Below are 10,363 nucleotides of genomic sequence, written 5' to 3' on the forward strand. Positions count from 1 at the left end.
AAAAATAACTAGTTTACTTGATAGTTCAGAAACCATCCATTCTTATAAAAATTATTATCTTTTACAATTTTACGAAGACGATAATATATCTAAGAAACTAAATAAATACTATGACACTATAGCTTTTGACAAGATATGGATAAATTTCATATTTAGTCGATCACGTTATATCTTTTACTATTTACATATAGAATGATTTTTATTACACAAATTAGAAAATACATTTCAAGTTGTTACCAAAATACGTAAGCAAATTGATAATGATTTTTTACACAAATTAGATAAAGTTTTTATGGTTGCTATTTGGGATAGAAATCCACCAAAGAATTTATATGGTGATTGTTATACTCAACATTATCCTTTTCTAGCAAATGCCTCCTTTGGCGACAATTGGTTTAAAAATAATAATTTCAACTGATTTATTTATTAATTTGTAGACGTGTATTATATTTTATCTATAATGATTTATATACGTAAGAATGTAAGAACGTAAGATCAAAAAATAATCTATTTAAGTGGGTCAAACAAATTTAGAAACACTTATAAATGTAGGGATGTGTATGGAGCGGTTTGGTTCGGTTACTGGTCAAAACCGAACCATAACCATTACAATTGGTTAATGTATTTCGATAACCATTGGGTAGCGGTTAATATTGGTTATCGTTAATGGTTTTAGTCTTGTTATGGTTAATGGTTAATATCGCTTAACCAAAATGGTCCAAGATAACATAAAAATAAAAATATTTTTCTATAAAAATTGAAAACGCAAAGTGTACGTTGTAAAAAGTGGATGATGTGTATGTATAATTGTATTGATAGAACATACTATATTTCATACTATATTATATTAAACCATCATTAATATTATTGGTTCGGTTCGGTTTATAATGGTTCGGTTTTTTATTATAACCATAACCGAACCATATGTATTTGGTTAATCAAAATTAGAAACCGAGTCATATCTTTTAGTAATGGTTCGATTAAAATCATAGGCGGATCCAAGGGGATCCCGGGGTAGCCCGGGATACCCGTCAAATTTTTTTCGGTTGTGTAATTTTTGTTTACGAATTCTTCAATTTTTTTCGGTATAATGTATATATATATGTATCCCTTTAATTATAAACACAAACAAATAGTAGAGCTACTAATTTAAGGAATTGCCTTATTAAAATAAAGCTCTCAGGTATTCTATCCCACATCGCCAAACATATGTAAACTCAACCATTTTTGTCTATTATATAAGTCTGTTATCCTCATATTTCATTTGATATCTACTTTGAATCCCACATCGATTCAAGCATAAAAATATACTTCAACTTCATGTTTATATAACAAGACTTGAGGTTAGCTAAGAATTCGATTAAGGTTTGGGTTTAAAACTGAAATTGAACCGGGGAAGCCCAAGTACACCGGAAAAAATTTTGGGTTATCCTAAAAATAAAATTGTGATACCCCTTTACTTTGATCCTGGCTTCGCCACTGATTAAAATGGTTTGGTTATATCGGTTAATTTGGTTATGGTTCGGTTTTTCGGTTAATATGCTCACCCTTATAAAAATGTATGCAATCCTTTTAAATTATCTTAGCCAAAAAGTTATCGTTAAAGTATGAATTGGAATTTGACAGTCTGAATAGATAAGCCGACACGAAACAAAGCGGAAAAACTTGAGTTGCGAAATTAACATGATATATGTTTGACGAAGGCCGAGGGTCGTTAAGACCAAAGTTGTATACGATAGTTGTTAAGATTTTCGGTTATACATATTCGTAGTTAAGGTTTCCAATTTATTAAGTGAAACAATTGAATAATACAAGATGCCTCTAGTTCATACTTGTGGACGTAGGTCAAATCTCTTTAACCAAACCATGCAAATTCTTATGTAGTGTTTTCTTGCTTTTCTTTGATTTCGCATAACAATTATTTTGTCATTGTAACGTAGTTTTTTTTATAACAATTTATATTTAAACTTAAATATTTAGTATTATACAAAAAGTGTTTTAGAACCAAACCATTTCGGTCTGTACAAAAAACTTAAACATTTCGACTTGTTATTCAACCGGCTTTTTTGCAACATCCAGAATAAAAAAACAAATGATGCATAATACTAACATACAAGTTAGTGTTATGTAATATATTGGTTAGCGGTGTGATTTTATAATGATTTTCTTTGAAGATTTTAACGATTATATGCCAGAGTAGTTTCCTCATTGAAAATAGGTTATTTTATATATATATATATATATATATATATATATATATATATATATATATATATATATATATATATATATATATATATATATATATATATTATAACCTATTTTCAATGAGGAAACTACTCTGGCATATAATCGTTAAAATCTTCAAAGAAAATCATTATAAAATCACACCGCTATATATATATTGATGAATACATATCTAATGGGCCTACACACAAACTATAATAATGGGCTATACATGAATACAAACGTGTATACTAACACACCCCCCTCCCGACGCAGTTTCAACAAGAATATAGATATTTAAACTGGAACGAAAGTATGAGAAAAGTGATGAAGGAAGTCCTTTGGTGAAGCTGTTGCTATATTGAGAAAACGATGGTACATACATGAATTTGGCCCCTGGCAACTTGGTCGCAGACAAAATGAAGTGTCGATCTCTATGTGTTTTGTTCGTTGATGATTAATCAGATTAGCAGACATGTACACAACATTGATGTTTCCACAGTAAATGATTGTCGCTTTGGTTGTTGGGAAACATAGCTCTAAAAGAAGATTACAAATCCAGCTTGTTTCTACGACTGAATTGGCTACGTCTTGATATTTGGCCTCTACATTGGAACGAGAGAGAACACCTTGGCGTTTGGAGGACCAAGAGATGAGGTTATCACCGAGGAAGACACAATACCCGGATGTGGAGCGACAAGTGGTGGGGCATCCCCTCAGTTTGTGTCAGAGTAGGCAACAAGGTTAGCAGTGGGGGATATGTGAATTTGAAGACCATGATCAATAGTGCCCCTGGTGTACCGAAGAATACGCTTAAGAGCATGAAGGTTTTGCTTTCGAGGGCCATGTATATGAAGACATATATGTTGGACTGCAAATGTAATTTTTGGTCTAGTAAAGGTCAGATACTGAAGAGCACTAGCAAGACTGTGATATAGAGTGGGATCCGCTACAGTAGGTCCTGATGAATGAAGTTTTTGAAGAGGTTCAGCAGGAGTGTGACATGGATTACAATTCAATATTTTTGCTCGTTCCAAGATGTCAATGGCGTACTTTCTTTGAAAGAGAAAGAGACACATGTCTGATCGAATTGTAAATATACCAAGAAAGTAGTTAAGTGGCCCAAGATTAGTCATGGAGAATTCGTGACTGAGATGACTAATAATCTGTTGAAGAAGTGGTGTGGTAAAAGCTGTCCGAATGATTTCATCTACATATAAAAGTAGATATGTTGTAGCTGATGCAGTTTGGATGATGAAGAGAGGGATCTATACGAATTTGCTGAAAACCGGTGTTGGTGGCATGTTGGGCAAAGCGATCATTCCATGCCCCGTGGGCTTGTTTGAGACCATACAGAGATTTCTGAAGTAAGCACACATGATCAGGTCGAGATGGGTCACAAAAACCAGAAGGTTGATGCATGTAGACCGTTTGCTTAAGATAACCATGAAGGAAGGTGTTCTTTACATCAAGCTGGTGAATGGTCTATTTACAGGAAATAACCAGTCTAAGAACAATCTGATTTTTTTCCGGATTAACAACCATGTTGAATGTCTCATCACAATCCACTATTGGTAGCAGGCTACGTCCATTTTCTACAAGTCTAGCTTTGTAACGAGAAAGAATACCATTTGCATGAAAATTGTGACGATAAAGCCACATAGACCGAATAATATTGACCCCTTAAGGTCGTGGTACAAGCTGCTAAGTATCGTTAGTGTTAAGAGTATTAAATTCATTATTCATGGCTTTTTGCCAATTAGGGTCCTATAAAAGCCTGTAAGTGAGACCGGGGGCCGGGGGAGATAACCGATGTATGGAGATTAAGGCGTTGAATGGGTTTATGAATTCCGTTTTAGCACGAGTGTTTATGTAATGAGTAAGTGGAGGAATAACAGGTTCGTAAGTATAACATCCAAATTTCCAAACCAAAATTTTCGTTTTAAATTCATATCAAAACATTAATCGTAATAACCATCTCAAGAAATTCACCAATTTCAAATATAGATCGTCATCAAAATATTAGAGTTCCCTAAAATATTCGGATAATAAACCGCACGTGAATGTGTATAATCAAGCATTCTCCTTCTCGTGATCCTCAAAAGTACATGAAACACATTTAATCAACAACATTAAGCACGAAACTTAGTGAGTTCCCCAAAATACCACATATAACACAACACAAAATAAACAGTTATGGGTTATCAGCAACCCTGGAGACTACCCGAAGTCTCAGTGGGCAAACAACACGCCTTGTGGGTTATCATAAATCATGGAGACTACCCGAAGTCTCAACACACACACACACAATAACACATATCATAGTAATAACACATAGACCCAGATAGTTATCACATACATAACTATATTCTACCATACATGTAAGAATAGTGAGGAGAGTCACCTTGCATAGATGACTGACAAAACTCACACCCGAACTGTCAGAACTAGACTCCACTTAATAATTACACTAATTTACCCTAATTAATAATTAAGGTAATTGTGCATACTCCACTAATCCCAAACCAAGTATAATCCATATTTAAGGCAAAATACCATTTTACCCTAATCAACCCATGGTCATATGCGCGGAATACACAACTCTACGTTGGGCGTAAAGCACTTGGTTGGGAAGGAATGGGCTCACAACTGGCTACACTGGCCCTAGTCAGGAGTACGCTTGTCATATGCGACTGATCCCAAAACTTCATTTTTAAGGTCTTAATCGTTAAGATACTTACTCCAACTTCATATCCAATCCTAAAAAGACGTCCTAATCCATAAAGTCTCTGACTTTATGCCTTTGCATGGCTAAAGAGAGCTTAATCCCAAAACCCAAACATTTCACTTCACTAAAATCTCTATAACGCGTGCATGGTAGAAAGGAAAGGACCAAGCTAACATTTTTATGACTCTAAGAACCCTATAATGTCTGAAAGGACAAATCATATGCTATGGAGTATTCCATACTCACAAAGGTCAAGATTTTGGGAAAAATGAACTTAAATCCAAGTCTAAACAAGATCTATCAAAACAATCTCCAAGGTTTGAACTTTATACCTTCAAAATGTGAACATAGAGATGTAGATTCTGGATCCAAAGACTTGAATACACCACCACTTCTTGAATGACCTTCCTTCACCACCAAGAACACTCAAGGATCACTCTCAAGTTTCAAATCTCAGTAACAAGGGCTAGGGTTTCAACTTTATGGTTTAGAGGGATGGAGGTTGGTCATGAGAAGGTCCAAGAGGGATTAAGATGCTTAAATATGGGTCACAACCCAACGAATTAGGGTTTAGGGAATGCACGAGTACGCCCGACGTACTCTACTTTTGACCCACCACAAGCCTGCTGACTTACGCCTGACGTACAACCTTGTGCGCCCATCATAAAGATGTCATTTGCAACAGTTTTATAACATAAAGAACTAGAATGAGAAATACATGATATCGGGTGTTACAATGAGGAACCGTGTTAGAGGAGGGAGATGAGGATGAGGGAGAGACCATAGATTGGTCAAAAGGAGATGAAGATGAAGAGGGATAAGAGCTGGATGGAGTACGTGTGGTGGAGATGAGTTTTTGATACGGTTGGAGGTAATCATTAAATTTGAATGATGATGATGATGTGGGAATGGTGTCAAGAAAATCATAAGATGGTGGTGCGTTGGGTGTGACAGATTTGAAAGAAAATATGGTTTCATAAAAAATGACGTGAAGGGATATAATGATTTTGCGAGAGGATATGTCAATACATCGATAGTCATGGTTATTGGAGGGGTAACCAAGTAAAACACAAGGAGATGAGCGAGGAGATAGTTTATGTAGGGTAGTGAGACGAGGGTAACACAAAGAGCCAAACACACGGAGGTGAGTATATGTGGGGTGAGTTTGGAAGAGGCGGAAGTGGGTTTTGTCATTTTGAATTAAGGTAGATGGGAGGATGTTTGGCAAATGGATGGGCATATGAAGAGCTTCCACCCAATAGGTAAGAGGCATATGAGCTTGGAATATTAAGGAACAAATAGAGTTACTGATTGTGTGTAACATTCGTTCGGATTTACCATTTTGTTAAGAGGTGTGGGGCATGAGAAATGGAATTGAATGCCTTGATTTGAAAAATGATCAATGAATTGCTTGTTATCAAATTCACTGCCACTATCACAATGGAATGTTGTTATGCTTTTACCAAATTGTTTTTTGATATATTTTGAGAATAAAAGAAATTTAGCAAACACATCGGATTTTTGTTTGAGTGGGTAGACCCAAGGATAATGAGAGTAGTGGTTAAGAAATATAACATAGTAATAAAAACCACTAATGCTAGCAATAGGTGATATCCATACATCCGAGTGAACAATATCAAACATGTTGGAAATAATATTTTTTGACACATCAAATAGAAGTTTAACATGTTTTCCAAGTTGACATGAGTGACAAGTACCATCAAATATTGTCTTATTACAAGAAATAAATTTATTTGAAATTAAAGATTATAAACCTTTATTGTCGGGATGACCAAGACGTTGGTGCCAAAAAGAGCGGCTTGCAGAAACGTGGACTTGAGGTGTGGAAGGAAGAACCGGGTAGAGTGGGTCGTCACTATCACATCAGATTAAGGGTTGCTTGGTCCCGTAATCCTTGACAGTAAAACCAAATTCATCAAATTCAATAGTTGATTTGTTTTGACGAGTGGATTTACGAACCAAAATAAGATTTTTAATGATGTTGGGTGTAATAAGAATATTATGAAGGTGTAGTGGGCGATGAGAGTTATGTAAAGGAAAGGATGAATGTTCGGTCTTAGTTACAGAAATAGGCGACCCGTTACCGACTAAAACTGAATGATAATTGCCATTATGACTAAGAGTTTCAAGTATACCTTTATTTGCATGCACAAAATCGGTAGCTCCCGTGTTTATTATCCATTCGTTTGTTGGGCCGTGAAGTGACAATGATGAAACATTTGCGGGATGGAGGTGGGTTGTTGATTTCTGAACCATACCCAAGGAGGGGGAACATTTTATGTGATTTTTCAGACTTGTTGAATTTTCTAAATTCCCCGAAATATGTCCTAAAAAAGTTGTTTGGCCTATTGAATAATGTTGAGGAGGTGGGCCAAGAAGCCCTTGCTGTTGGCATTGATTTCTGTTGGGCCAGGGGAGCCAATGGGGACGCTGGACCATTGTTGTTGGAATGGAGTCGGAAAGAAGACCCAGAAAGAGCAGGCATGGGAGGTTGTTGTCGCTGTTCGCTGTTGTTGTTGCCATGATTTCGCTGCTGTTGGCGGTCCTTTTGGGGCTGCTAGTGGCAGTCATTCTGGGTATTATTATGGCGCTAATCTGAAGCCAAGGTGGTATGAAGAATCACAGGTGGTGAAGAGTTTTCGAAATGTGATGCAGTGGTCATGTTTCGTGGGTGATTGAGATGAGTTTCTTCCAAAGCAAGAATGGAACAAGTTTAAGAAAACGTGGGAAATGGGATGCGATGGTGGAGCATAATAACAGTGTTGTAAAACCGAGAGGAGAGGTCAGTGGTGGTGTGAATCACTAGATGTTTGTCGGATATTTTGGAGGTAGCATCAAAATTTTCAAGTAAGTCGGCGATGGTTTGAATCTTGGAACAATAAGCATACACCGATAAATCACCCACAAAGACAGATCAAATTTCACTTTTAATTTGCATGATACAGGAGTCTTTATTATCTTGAAAGAGCTTTTCAATTTTCAACCATATTTGACAAGCCAAAACATTAGGTTTGATGATTGTGTTGACAAGATTTTAAGACATTGTCAAATAGAGTCATGTACGAAGCACCACATCTACCTTCTTCCATTTAGGTTATGTGGGTTTGGGAGTTGGATTGTCATAGGTTGCATCGATATGATTAAGTCCATCATATGCATCACATTGAGTAGAGAAGAATTCACTCCATGTATCATAATTGTGCCGATTAAGATCAAGGAGAATTAGTATGTGAGCTTTGATATTGGTGATAACCAAGACTTTGTGTGGGAGAGGATTGACATGATTTTCGCTTACCATTGCTGATGAAGAGGAGCGGCCGCTGGTAGGGTTACGAGTTGCCAATGGAGAAGATGAGGTGGCAAAGGAAAGAGAGAAAAGAAAGGGTAGTGTTTTGGAAAGTTTGGATATGGTCTTTGATACCATATTATGCCAAAATACTATCCTCATCGAAAATATGTTACAATGTATGAATATATATTGATGAATACATATCTACTAGGCATATACACAAACTATAATAATGGGCTATACATGAATACAAACGTCTATACTAACAGATTATAATACCCATGTTATCAAATTGCTCTTGAAAAAGAGGAACGATTACAACGGAATGACCATAATAGAGTTTATCAACCACGACATACTCAATTAAAAATTATATTTTGATTTCTAAACACAAACCAAATAAACGAATAATATAAAATCAATTCTTTGGGTGTCTCCTTTCTCCGATTATGAGCACGAAAAAAAAGTCTTATTCCTAAAGTTTCATAATACCCATCACATAGTCATTATGATAGCCTCCAACACCAAACACTTACTACTTGAAGGTTGAAGGGTATCAATCCAAGTGGTAACAACCTCCACCCAAATTGAATTTTGAATTTGAAGATCACACCATCTCCCAATCCAAGACCAATGATCAGTTCAACTTCACAAGCGATAAAAACATGAGTTATATCTTCTGGATATTCTATACATAAAGTTTAAAGTCTTGAAGGAACATCAATATCCTAACGAATTAAGTTGTCACTCATTGGTTATCTATTCAACTGATATCTCCAATAGAAAATATTCCTTATTCTAGGCAAGAAACTGTCTCGCCTAGTAACAATGACACCGTGTGGCAGCAAAGCATCATCAAGGGATTTCCTCACTTCATTGATCATGAAAGTATCAAAATTTCCAAAATTCTATATCCATAAAGGATGAAAATAATCAATCAAAGGCATCAATTCTATTTTCTACCATTTGAACTTTTTTAACTCCACCCATAATACCCGACCGTAATAAAATTACTAACCATTTAAACATCCGTAGGTTGATAATTTAATTAATTGATTATACTATCACAATAAAATTATTAACCAAAACACAAATTACGACTTAAATGGACCCCGAAATATTAAACCTCAAAATATAGACCTAAGTAAAATCATTATTTCCAAAATGAGGCTTATTTTTCATTTTGTATTCTATAATGAAAGAATTGTAATAGGATTTGATTTAGTATTTTATATTTGAAAATACAAAACCAAATGAATAGTCTATATGTGAGGTTTAAATATTTTTTTAAAGAAAACATTAAATATCAAAGTGTAAACATTAAGTATTTTTTAAAATAAAATTTCAATATATATATATATATATATAACTCCCGGGTTTCAGGTCTAAGCATATTTGTCAATATAATAGTCTAGGTCAACTATTGTAACTCTTTTTGAGGTAATAAAGATGAAATATTTGAGTATTATGTGTATTTATGTGCTTATAATTTAATTATAAATGTATAATTAATAAAGAATAAAAATAAACATCAAAATTAAAGTGTGAGATAAGCCCGATATCTTTACATAAAGTTGTAGAATATGTCTCAAGGTTTCCGTACATATAAAGAACGCCGAAATCCGAGTTATAACGAAGAAGTTATGGCCCGTCGAAGTTTTACGGCAAAACCGGCACGACACCGGGAAGCGTAAATAGTGAATTTACGATAGAGCAAGATTTAGCCTTAGCAATCTAAATGAAAGTTTTAGGATACGTTAAACTAAGAGAGTCGATAAAAAGAACGCCCAAATCTGACTTCGTATGAGGAAGTTATGATTTTTCGAAGTTTCGGCTTAGCAGTGTACAGCCCGAAACTCGAATTTTAGTTCGAGCAGTTTTTGGCTTACGCGACCTAAATGAGAGTTGAAGATCTCATTAATAGGAACTCAACGGTAAAAAGACAGACGAAAATGGAGTCCGTATGAAGGAGTTACGAATTCTTCGCGGTCATTTAGCAGTCTAATCTCCTCCTACTGTTAAATTTAAGATCGGTCAAGAACTAGCCGACAGAGTCTAAATGAAAGTTGTAGATCTTGTTTTTACCTACGCGTGGAAAA

The sequence above is a fragment of the Lactuca serriola genome, chromosome 7 (genome assembly GCF_051521515.1).
Source record: "Lactuca serriola cultivar US96UC23 chromosome 7, Lser_US96UC23_V15, whole genome shotgun sequence".
Lineage (NCBI taxonomy): Eukaryota > Viridiplantae > Streptophyta > Magnoliopsida > Asterales > Asteraceae > Lactuca > Lactuca serriola.